A 13,706-nucleotide genomic window follows, 5' to 3' on the forward strand; every position below is an offset into this window, starting at 1 on the left:
TTGATGAAAGTGAAAGTTTTATTTGAAAAATGTATTATAATTATTATTAGCCTGGTGAAAGTTTTATGTCAAAAATTGTTATTAGGGAAAAGATGTACGGGGATGTGTAAAGCTGTATCTCTGACAATATTATCGTTATTTATTCTTTTTCTCTAAAATTGCTAAGCTATGTAGTTAAATTTATTACAGTTATCAAAAAATCTGATACATAGTAGTACAACTTGTTTTATTTAAACCCTTATTCCGACATGTCAGTATTAAAACTTTTTCTGGAACTTCATAGTATTGGATGTATCAGTGTTGTGATACAGAACAAAAAACAGAAATTAGTCTTCTCACAAATTATGAAAAATCAAATGCCTTATATCTGACTGGGATTTTTAAAATATTCACTAACATCTTCAACAATTAAACTGTAATGCTCCTGCACGCAGTAAACAGCTTATCATGTCGCAGCATGGATATTCTGCATCCAGCAACATGCTAAAATAATTGACAGAAATACGTGATCCAAGCTTGCTCACAACTACTGACGCAACTACACTTTTTCTTTTATATAAATGGTCAAATAGAGGGTTAATCAAGAAGGATTCAGCACAGTACAAAATTAAGGGAACCGATAAAAATTTTAATTTACCATATTCTGACAACTAGCGAATCAAACACTTACAAATTTCATTGAGACGTATCTTTTCCTTGGACAGTTTCGTTAGTGAAAACTTTACTTAATCCACACTATCTTTCATCAATAATTATGTATCAGATCACAAGAAAGATTTGAATATTACTTTCAATATATATATACACAAATCTGGCAAAATCCCTCAAGCGAGCAAGCAAATGACAACTACACTCAGCATAAAGGCAAATTACTAAAAATAATCTATTAATACAAAAATCTCATCTGGCGCCACTAGCACAGTCAGGGCAGGCAGTGACCTCTCCTGAGGTGTGACTTCTCTCCAAACCACACTGCATCTGATTACCACTTGTGACAATAATGTCTCAGAATCATAGTTCATGCTTGCACACAACAGCAGAATCGATAGTCAACTGTCTAAACAACATATGAACGTCCAAGTTCCGCAATCCTCACTCTCACTTTCAAAAACTGTTTTGGCCGATTCCTGCCTAATACGATTCCATGGCGCAAATGCAAAATTCATACATAACAAAACTTAGAATAGTAACATCAGTTGTCTTAAAAAAGTGATAAAATACATACAAATAAACATTAGTTATGTACATAACAGGGACCATCGTATCTTCAGGTACTTCTGGAATGTCTTGTCGTCTGTAACAGACAACTGCAAATTTGACATTGTTATACTTGCTTGCTATGTATGTTATACTCTGATCTGAAAAAATTGCTTAGCTCATACAAATGCACACAGTTCTATGTGTTTTTATTACTTCTCCAATGGAGAAACATTCAGTAATGATCACGTCACACACAAAAAATTAAGCACAGTAAGTTTAATCATTAATAAATAGAGAAACAAAATTATTTACGAGAAATTTTCTTTCCACATCTTTGTGAAGATAGAAAATGCATCTCACACATACATCACACAGTTGAGCAATAGAGAAAAATATCTTTGTAAAATCATTCATGCCTCACATATGCATTCCCATCTCCAAAAGGTGACAAGGAAATATGTCATCTGCAAGCGCTAGTAGCTCATGCAGCTAGAATTTTGGTGTTTTCTGGACTTCACAATGTATATAGCAAGTACAGTTGTTTTCTCAAACTGCAGTTCATGTTTTCTCCATAATCTATAGCTCTTATACATTATAATGTATCTCATCAGTAGCAACAAAACTTCGATAGTACTATCCTCTTTGAGATCCTTTCATGACAAAATAGATATATTTTAAAAATATCACTGCGACCCTGCATTAAAACAAAGTCTGCACAAACAGAACCTTCATGTATCTAGTGCAGCTGTGGAATGCTACATTTAAAGAATGTATATTCCTTACGTGGTCTTGTTCCACAAATACCTGAAAAAATTACGTTTCTCACTAAATCATATATAATGCCTCAAGTTCCTTCCTCAGAGTAAGATATTTCATTAACATTCATCATAATGTCCTATAAATGATAATCCGTTTCACAGAACTTTCAATTCTTCCACCATAATAAACCATAGTTGCACCATAATAAACCATACTAACATTATAAACTTCATATGGGAACACTTAAGTAAAATTCCCCATAATATTCCCTATGTTTATCGCACAGTACTCCCTAGATTCATCATGTGTATGTATACAAGTCCGAAATTATGAGCCTTCAAGATACTTCCTAAGTAGCAGAACACGATTCAGCCAGAAATGTTCCTAGTTAAACTATTGCCCATCAGAAATATGTTTCTCAATTCTGAACCACTGATACACTATCTCTTATCCAAAACAATGTCAGAAGTTACCTGCACCTCCAGAAATCATGGCCTACTTCACAAAAGTGTTCCTACCGAAAAAGTCCCCTCATTCACTTTCCTGAAAAATAACGTTGTATTCTCTTTGGTAAAGGTTAAGCAAGAATCCATAAGCTGCCGAAAGTCATAAGAAACTGTATTATATGTGCAAACTATCTTCCTGGAGAAAAGGGCATCTTAAAACCTGAAAAAGTGTCTACTCTACTACAGCAAGATATCAGAATAAGAGATACACACGCAAGAAATAAGATAATTGCATTTCAATCAGAGCTTCACCAGTAAATTCAGATCCAGACCAGCCAAATACAAGTTGATCACAGATAGTTTACCATTCTATGTTCCCATAGTGAAAATGTAGATGCTGCAAAATTATCTGCTTCCACCATATTATCACCTTCTCAGACAAAAGCTTAGCACATTCAAAGTACTTTTCTTCAGACAGCACAAATCGTAGATAGTTACTATTTACTAAGACTTCCTACCAAAAAGATTGACAGTACGAGATATATTAAAAGACAATCCTCGCCACTGCACGTGTTTACTACAGAATAGTAAATCCCCTAGGCGATTATTATTTGTAGACGTTACTTTCACTCGTGGGTTTTAAAGCTTCTTCCTTATCTCTGTGGCTTTCTTAATGTTATTGTTTTATATAATCAGATGGTGGTTTAATCTGCAATACAAGGAGTGGAGTCGAAGCTATAGAATCATTTGGTCAACACAAAGAGTGGAGTCGAAGCTGTAGAATCATTTGGTAGTTCACTAATTAGATTTTGAAAATTCGACAAGTGGAGATACCAGTTTCTGTGTTAACGATAGCAATACAATCTTCAAAGTCTATCTAATTCTTTCATAACGCATTCAGATGGGGTTATTGGATGGCTTAGCATGATATAAGTATTAGTTTCATTTTCATACATCTCGAAAGTTTTTAGCCATGTATTAGAACTTTACATTTTCTACGTCTTTCAGAAAATTCCTAACAAATACAGTAGAAACATATTTGGCCCCAGTGTATTGTAGACACGTTTGTAAGGTGATGAAACGTCGATAAAAATTCAAAAGGCCTAAGAATCCTCTAAGTTTTCGTTTGCTTCTAGGTACATATTTCTTCAATTGCTTTCAGGTCTTTTGGGTTGGGGAAGATACCTTCTATAGACAATGTGGACAACATATTTAAACTGCATTTTAGCACATTCTGATTTTTTAAAAATTGACTATAATGTCATACTCAAGGAATATCTGTAATAGTTCATTTAGTATTTGGTTGTGTTCTGTCCACGAATTTTTAGCGATTGGAACGTCGTCAACATCCTGCCCTTTAAATGCTTTAGTAAGCTAGTACTCAGGACTTGGATAACTGCAGCAGATGAAACAATGAGACAAAATGGTAATTTTAGATATTTAAGGACAACTTCCAAAACAGAGAAATGCTGTATATTTCTTACATTCAGGAAGTAATTCGATTTCCCAATAGCTAAATTTTAAATCAAGAAAAGACATAATCTTTACGCTATGATATTTCTGTAATAATTCGTCTCGTGTTTGTGGTCGATCTGCTTCAGGTTATGTTATAGTGTTGATTTGTCTGGACTCGAGAACAATTCTAAAAGAATAATCCTTCCTTTTAATAACATGTAGTGATCTACTGGATGAACTCACAGCATGCGCGATTATTCCCTCATATAGCTTCTATTGTATAGCCTGTTTCACATCTGTCTATGTGTCAACGGAACAATATAAAGTAGTACAAAAATTTATTAACTACCTTAAACTTCAATTCTTAAAGAAAATTAGGTGTGTTTATGTCGTCTGAGAAAAACACATGAGAATATGATCTTAATATTTTCAATTGTTCATTTGTGTCTCTATCAGAATCTACTTCATCTCTGTGTACTTTCTTTTTAATTAATTTTTCTATGCTAATAGATTGTTCACCTTCACAATGAAATCTTGTTATGTCGTTCATGCAACCGTCACACAAATTCAGTGAGTCTCTCTTGATCCATTGTGGACGTGGGACAGAGGCTGGTCGAATATTTAACTAAGGAATTCGCCAAAGTTCCATGCTAATTGAGAAGTTATTACATTTTGTTTCCGCTACCAGTTTCGGAAATTCAGTATTCCATGTTCAGGCCTCATATGCACCTCTAAAAAATTATCGATGTTGGCATACTGAGGCCATCTGCCCTCGTACTTCCTCTGAAGACTTAACTGCAACACTTGCGATTTTCGAGAGGTACATGGCATATTGAATTGCCAAATTTGTAGTGAAAACGATCGATAAGGCTGTTCGGCGAATTTGTTTGTTAACAATTCAGCGTGTTTTGTACCTGAAGTGGAAAGGGAAAATGCAAGCAGTTCTCATCTTCATCTTCTTTTGTTAACCATCCGTGAAATTTAAGTGTTACTAGTACATGATTTACTTGTAACATTAGTTGAGCATCGCTAAAATTTAACATCGCTTTATATTCACGTAGAAGCTCTGCACCCAAAATTGCTTCTTTTGACAAAGAAAGAATGGTCAGAAAACTCTCAGAAAATCTGTGTTCCTGCCACAGGAAAACTAACGAGGTCTGATTACGTACATCTACAATCTTTCCTTGAATCACTCCTTTCACTTCAGTTCTTAATAATGACAAAGCTGGATAGACATTTATTAAATACTGCCTCACTAATCACTTTAACAGGGCCACCAAAATCTAATACAGCAAAAAGTGAAACGTTTTCTAAGGAAATTTATACAGTAGGATTTACAAGTGTATTTTTACAGACGCCATTCACTTGTAACAACCTGTTTCTAATGACACCAAAACCTACAAAGTTAATATAGTTCGTAGGTACGCTGTTGACAACTACAAACAGATTGCTTGCAGACGTGGCTGCTAGTCATTTTGTGTCACCCGTTTTGCCTGGAGTTGGAGCCCTGGTTGCGTGGTCTGATTTAAACAGAATTTCTACTATTGCGCCACTTAATTTGATTCGTCATCGTAATTATTTCGTCTTACGTAACTGGTATTAGTGTTATTGTCACGTGGGCTGTATGCCCTGATTTGTACATCTCGAGTACCACGTTCTGAATTAGAATTTGTACGGTCGCGCCACTTTCGATTTACTTTGTCTATGCTACTGAATCTGAAATTACGTTCATTTCCATAACGTCTATCACGTGATCCGCGATTTCTCTTCCTGTAATGATAATTCCGACGATCACGAGAGTCACCTCTCGAGCGACGGTATTCTGTATTGTAGGGCTCACGAGCCACATCATGCCTGATTTCGTCGCGACACTCATCACACCTTTGACACAAATAACATCTACGTTCTCGGTTACACTGCGGACACTAATTTCCCCAGCACTGTTTACTGTTATTTCTGTATGTGTGATCATTGTTGTCAAATTCCATTAATGCAAAAGACGTTGGAAGGCTTCCAAATCATCCTTATAATGTCCTGCCGTAAGTATGTTGTGTAATCTGATAAGTAATTTAGGCAAACAAATGCGGATTATTTCCGATAGGCTGTACGGATTAGTTAAGTATCTGTTATGCGAATCGTGTTTTGAATATACTGCACAAGAGTTGAGAAATTCGAGTGTTCATGATTTTGCTTCATAATAATGTTGTGTTTCACATGACCTTGAGTTGTTTCAGACCAGTAGACGGACAAGAATGCGTGATAATAATCACCGTACGTGTGACATACACGTGCTATTGATCTCATTCTTGTCGCAGATTCTCCTTTCAGATAACAGCAAACGAATTCAAGTGTGTTGCCAATTGGCCCTGTTGGTGGAAAAGCATAGTCAAATTGTTGTAACCACTCCTTTGCGTGAATTTCATTGGTGGCCTTACGTAAAATCTTAAGTTACCTAACTGTGAGAAAACGTTTAGAATCAAAACCATAGTTTTCTGAAAGGATAAGTTAATGTAACTCGCATTCCAGTCATTGTGTCCTGCAAATATATCACGTTCATGAAATAAATGATCAGCATTTCTGAAATTAGTGCGTTCAGTGTGATTTCGAACATGATAATTATTGAACCTATTGGTATCGTTACCATGGCCGATCTTTTCTTCAATATTGGCCAGCTGATCCTAACGTCACGTTTGTTTTGCTGATTAATCGTCAGCTGCTCTTCTTCAAAACTTAGCAGAGACTGAAATTCTTGCTTATCAACAAACGGAACCGGCTGAGCGTCTTCTGGTCTTTTATCTGATACAGGGATTTTTGTGCGACTCTTTCGAATAACACTTCAACTCGTTTTGTAACTATGATCAATTCAGTTAGCGTCTTTGGAACTTCAGTGTTAGTCTGTAACTTGAATGACTCAAACTTCTGTGCTAATTCCTCTGTTTGTAATTCATGTTAAGACGTGTATTCTCTCAACTCAACAATATCAATAGACTGCACATGGTCCAGCTTGGAGTAAAGGTTATTAGTTTCAGACTTAAACTCGCCGCATTCCTGAGTTTTGAACCGTTTGACATTTCCGCGAATTTACAATTCAAATTGTTACTTGCCTTGTCCTGGAATAATTTGAAGTTCTCTTTCCGTAGATTCAAGTTTTGTTCATATTTGCTGCTAGATCCTTTGATCTTGCTACGAAGTTCGTCATTTGACTTTTTAATCTCTTTGTTAAACTCTCTAATTTCGTCACAGAATTTTCTAATTTCATAATTGAATTTCCTAATCTCATCGATACGAGCTAGTATTATAAGCGTAACATTATTACTGAAAGAGTGGAAGATGAAATTACTTTACTCTGTAGAAGTAGAAGGCATTCCTGAATCGCTCGTAACAAAATCGGATTGCTTAATGATATTATGATCTCCTGAACAGCGAGTAGTCACCTGCAGTTCATCACATGCGATTGGTAAATAGTAGCCTACACTCTGTTTATTCAGTGTTGATCTACAGTTCCTAGGCTTCTCTGTCCTGAGAACAATTTTCTACGGTGTGTCCCAAATTTTCCGAAAGTTTGTTTGGAGCTACTTCTATAGTCTGCCTCTGCTTTAGTTTTCATTATCGTTATACCAGTAAAGAAAATGACACAAACTTGTAAAACAAATAACTTAACATAAGACTTTTAACCTCATTGTTACGAAATAAATAACCAAATTCTGACCCAGAAAACCGCTGAAACAAAAATTCTGAATTAATGCGGAGCGCTGCACAAGCAACAAAAATGTTATGCAAGAACAACTTGAAACGTCCCCTTAGAAAAATTATACATGACTGTGCTTAAACTGACACACAATATTTTTAGCGCAACGCAATCTGACTTTCAAAAATCCCTACAAAAGAATGGCCCTGACTAACATTAACCTACACGTTTCACAAATCACTTACCTCACAAAAATCTTGATTACTCGAACTACTGCAATACAGCCAGCGCCACTACTGCCAGCTAAATAAAAGATTCAAACTACGGAAGGCACTTAGTACTGATAGGGATAGTCAGCAAATGAAAGATTTTAATAGAGAACAAACAATGTATTTACCTTAATAGTCATAATATATATGACATCCATTCTTACAAATTTCAAAACTCCGCCATCTCTCTCCCCACATCCACCACTGCTGGCGGCTCACCTCCAACTGTGCAATGCTACGCGCTGTTAACAGCCAACTGCCCAACACTACAACGGCGAACAACAATGCAAAGCAGCCACAAACTGCACACAGCACAGCCAGTGATTTTCATATAGAGCGCTAGGTGGCGTTACCAATAAGAAAACCTAAACAGCCTACTATTACAAACTGACCAATTACTATTGCATAAAATTTTGCCATTGCAATAGCAATTCGAAACATCTACAACTGCAAAATCATCCAATGAAACAAATTCCTGGCAAGGTTGCTAGGTGAAAGTATACTGTCGAAAATTTATTATAATTACCGTTGAATGTTTTGCGTAAAAATTATTGCTATCGTAACAGACGAACTGAAATGTGTAAAAATCTCTCTCTGACAATAATATCGTTATCTATATCTTCCACCTAAAACTGGAACCTAATCCGGTAAAACTGTATTATTGCTATCATAAAATCTGGTAAGTGTGTAAAGAACTTGTATTATTAATACCCTTATTCCAACATGTCAGTATTCAAACAGCCTTACTAGGTGTAAAAATGGAAGGCATAAATAAAAACTTTTAATTTACTATATCCTCAAAACTGGCTATTCACACACTGACCAACTTTACTCTGATCTTTCGTTACCTTGGGCAGATCCATTAGGAAAAAACTTCTGCTTTTCCACAGTGTTTTCAATCAATAGTCACTTATCTGGTCACAAGAAAGATACGAATATTATGCATAGACGAAACTGATAAAATCCCTCCAGAAGACAAGCAAGCAACATCTGCAAGAAACAAAATTGCAAATTACCAAAAGCGCTCGTGTGATATCAGAAGCTACTCTGGCACCACTAGCACACCACGGCAGGCTACCACTCGAGACAGTAACATTTTACACTCAAAATTTGTGTATGCGCGCAACGGCGAAATCAATAGCCAACTTCTCAAAAAAAAAAAAAAAATAACTAACGTCCAACATTCGGAGAAATTTCTGAGCATGTACGTTTGTAACACAGTGTTGTATGGCAGCGAGAGATGCACTGTGGTAAAACAGGGAAAGGAGTGAATAATAACAATTGAGATGTAGTGCTACGGAAGCATATTGGATGGAGTGATGCGGCAAGGAATGAGGAGGTTCTTCGGAAAAGCGACGAGGAAAGGAATATATAGAAAACACTGACAAGAAGAAAGGACAGGATGACAGAAATTCTGTTAAGTTATCAGAAATAGCTGTCATGGTATTCGAGGAAGACAGAGAGTGGAACAGACCCACAAAATAGTGGCTGCTCTGTGTTGAAAAGTTTGCATTACGGAAGCTCGTTATTTGGTTTCAAGACACAAGAAAAACTGACAGTGTCTTAAGTTTGCTTGGTTATATTAGATAGGAAGCAAGAAGAATGTGGATCAGCGGATCCGAAGACTGTTATGCATACAAAAGTCTGAAGGACGCTAATGTTGATGATGATAAGTGTAAATATATTAATGATTAGTGAGATTATGATTACACTTAAAGTAGTTTTTCTGCTATAATGTTTGTATCAGAGAAACGCCCGAGTTGGCAGAGATTCTCCACGGTGTTGAGTGAATGGAATCTAATGAGGCACCCACTGCTGAGGTGGTGAGTCACGACGAGGCAGCCTGCTTCTACCGTAGGACCTTCCTTCGCCGAGCTCAATCCTACCCGAAGCGGCGCTCATCAAGCAAATTATTCATGAACGACCGACGTTGCCTGCGTCGTTCGTTACTGTTAAATGCGTACACTTGCTGAGTAATTCACGCTCCTCTGCGGTGGGGAAACTTACTTTCCAAGGACCCGACAACAGCGTCTCCAGACAGTTCCCAAGCACTAAGGTCGCACACATTGTTCGTTGCGGCGTGACACAAGTGTTGCAGCATTAACAATGTTGAGGCAGTCTGTGATGCTCACAATGACTTTCTGATTATCATTAAGGTTAAGGTAAATAGGTGGTGTAACTTTCTGTGACAGCGGTGCGTTTATGTATTAAGAGATGGAGCACTTAAACACCGCTTTAGGATGGGGGAAGAAAAATGGTTGTATCACTGCGAGATTTGCTTGAAATGATTTGCAGAAATTGAAGAAAATCATAATGAGCGTACGGGAATTAGATTCTCGAGGTTATGGGATACGAGTGCAGTGTGATTTTCACGCTCCACGATCAACACAATTACAAGTTGCATTCGTCATCTTCAAGTTCGCGGTGAACACAGTAAAACTGCCTTGTAAAATACTTCACGCACCTTACAAGGGAGAGTCTTAAGATTTAATGGTATGGTAGGCCGGTGGATATCCCGTCAAAAACTGAACACAGATGAACCAGGAAGAAGGTATACTGTACTGTGAAGAAACAAGCAAAATCGGAATAGTGAACGGTGAAGGCTCAAGAAGTGACACTTAACAAGAATCACAACGTCGTGGTTGTGTGGTCATGGAGTTGGACTGCGAAAGAGGACATCTGTGTTCAAATCTCCCTCGTTTCTCTCTTTTTTATTTTTTTTTTTTTTTTTTTTTACAAAATTATGAACTTTTTGTTCGGTCATTGACGTCTCTGTTCCTTCTCAGGTTACGTTCCACTCGGAAACTGGGTGCACTCGCCAACTGTTGTGTGACGTATAAATTATAGAGTGCAGCAGTAAGTCACCCTTTTTTAGATTTTATTACGCAAATCCCTATTTCTGTTAGTAGCTAGCCATTTTCAATGCATTATTTTCTATTGTCAGTGCATGTAAGTCCCTGTAGTTCGGGCGTCGGTCACAATATATTCAAAGAACTGTGAGCGACACCCGAACAACAAGGACTTCCATGCACTGACAACAGAAAATTATTCCCGACATGATCTGATACTTTGCGATCGTTTACTAATACTATTACTTCTGTGTCGTCGGTGACACTGTAGAGTCTTGTACCATGGGAAATAGGGCAGGATGTTGTGTGGTGTATGCCACCCTTTTTCTGCAATACATCTGCACACATATATTAACAGGATTCTTTATTCATAACATGAAGAAGCTACTTATTTTTAAGCAAGTTGTTACTGTAAAAGCTCTTAGATAATAGTCCACTCTAGCTTGACTGTCAATTAAGTACAAGTCCCGCGATAACGAATACACTCTCGTAGCGGGTGGCTTGGACTGACAGACGCCAACTAGAATAGTAACTGCGCTTGTAACTGAGCTGACTCCGATTGACTATGTCTATGCCTGACGGGGCCCACTGGTCCACAATAGAGAGCAATCTAAGTACCGGCGGTCAGGATGGTATTGGCGGCATGTTTCTTACGAGTCTGTCTTTGGCCTCTCTTGATAGGCGCTGTTGCTTTAGCAACTAGTATGGATTTTAAATTAGATTACATCATGGTCTGACAGAGATTCCGAAATCAGATACTGGATTGTAAGGCGTACCCACGAGCAGATATAGACTCAGATCACAATATAGTAGTGATGAAGAGTAGGCTGAAGTTCAAGACATTAGTCAGCAATAATCAATACGCAAAGAAGTGGGATACGGAAGATCTAAGGAATGACGAGATAAGTTTCAAGTTCTCTACCGCTATAGATGCAGCAATAAGGAATAGCGCAGTAGGCAACACAGTTGAAGAGGAATGGACGTCTCTAAAAAGGGCCATCACAGAAGTTGGGAAGGAAAACATAGGTACAAAGAAGCTAGCTGCGAAGAAACCATGGGTAACAGAAGAAATACTTCAGTTGATTGATGAAAGGAGGAAGTACAAACATGTTCGGGGAAAATCAGGAATACAGAAATACAAGTCGATGAGGAATGAAATAAATAGGAAGTGCAGGGAAGCTAAGACGAAATGGCTGCAGGAGAAAATGTGAAGACATCGAAAAAGATATGATTGTCGGAAGGACAGACTCAGCATACAGGAAAGTCAAAACAACATTTGGTGACATTAAAAGCAACGGTGGTAACATTAAGAGTGCAACGGGAATTCCACTGTTAAATGCAGAGGAGAGAGCAGATAGGTGGAAAGAATACATTGAAAGCCTCTATGAGGGTGAAGATTTGTCTGATGTGACAGAAGAAGAAACAGGAGTCGATTTAGAAGAGATACGGGATCTAGTATTAGAATCGGAATTTAAAAGAGCTTTAGAGGACTTACGGTCAAATAAGGCAGAAGGGATAGTTAACATTCCATCAGAATATCTAAAAACATTAGGGGAAGTGGCAACAAAACGACTATTCACGTTGGTGTGTAGAATATATGAGTCTGGTGACATACCATCTGACTTTCGGAAAAGCATCATTCACACAATTCCGAAGACAGCAAGAGCTGACAAGTGCGAGAATTATCAAACAATCAGCTTAACAGCTCATGCATCGAAGCTGCTTACAAGAATAATATACAGGAGAATGGAAAAGAAAATTGAGAATGCGCTAGGTGACGATCAGTTTGGCTTTAGGAAAAATAAAGGCACGAGAGAGGCAATTCTGACGTTACGGCTTATAATGGAAGCAAGGATAAAGAAAAATCAAGACACGTTCATAGGATTTTTCGACCTGGAAAAAGCGTTCGACAATATAAAATGGTGCAAGCTGTTCAAGATTCTGAAAAAAGTAGGGGTAAGCTATAGGGAGAGACGGGTCATATACAATATGTACAACAGCCAAGAGAGAATAATAGGAGTGGACGATCAAGAACGAAGTGGTCGTATTAAGAAGGGAGTAAGACAAGGCTGTAGCCTTTCGCCCCTACTCTTCAATCTGTACATCGAGGAAGCAATGATGGAAATAAAAGAAAGATTCTGGAGTGGAATAAAAATACAAGGTGAAAGGATATCAATGATACGATTCGCTGATGACATTGCTATCCTGAGTGAAAGTGAAGAAGAATTAAATGATCTGCTGAACGGAATGAACAGTGTAATGAGTACACAGTATGGTTTGAAAGTAAATCGGAGAAAGACGAAGGTAATGAGAAGTAGTAGAAATGAGAACAGCGAGAAACTTAACATCAGGATTGATGGTCACTAAGTCAATGAAATTAAGGAATTCTGCTACCTAGGCAGTAAAATAACCAATGACGGACGGAGCAAGGAGGACATCAAAAGCAGACTCACTTTGGCAAAAAAGGCATTTCTGGCCAAGAGAAGTCTACTAATATCAAATAACGGCCTTAATTTGAGGAAGAAATTTCTGTGGATGTACGTCTGGAGTACAGCATTGTATGGTAGTGAAACATGGAACAGAAGAGAATCGAAGCATTTGAGATGTGGTGCTATAGACGAGTGTTGAAAATTAGGTGGACTGATAAGGTAAGGAATGAGGAATTTCTACGCAGAATCGGAGAGGAAAGGAATATGTGGAAAACACTGATGAGGAGAAGGGACAGGATGATAGGACATCTGCTAAGACATGAGGGAATGACTTCCATGGTACAAGAAGGAGCTGTAGAGGCCAAAAACTGTAGAGGAAGACAGAAATTGGAATACGTCAAGCAAATAACTGAGGACGTAGGTTGCAAATGCTACACTGAGATGAACAGGTTAGCACAGGAAAGGAATTCGTGGTGGGCCACATCAAACCAGTCTGTAGACTGATGACAAAAAAAATAAAAGGATTTTCTCGCCACCTCTTTGCCGACCGCTGTGCTGGCGGCAGCTTAAGCCAGCACATTCATCCCTCTCGAAATGCCTTATCGTGGTCA

Source organism: Schistocerca gregaria, chromosome 4, assembly GCF_023897955.1.
Source record: "Schistocerca gregaria isolate iqSchGreg1 chromosome 4, iqSchGreg1.2, whole genome shotgun sequence".
NCBI lineage: Eukaryota > Metazoa > Arthropoda > Insecta > Orthoptera > Acrididae > Schistocerca > Schistocerca gregaria.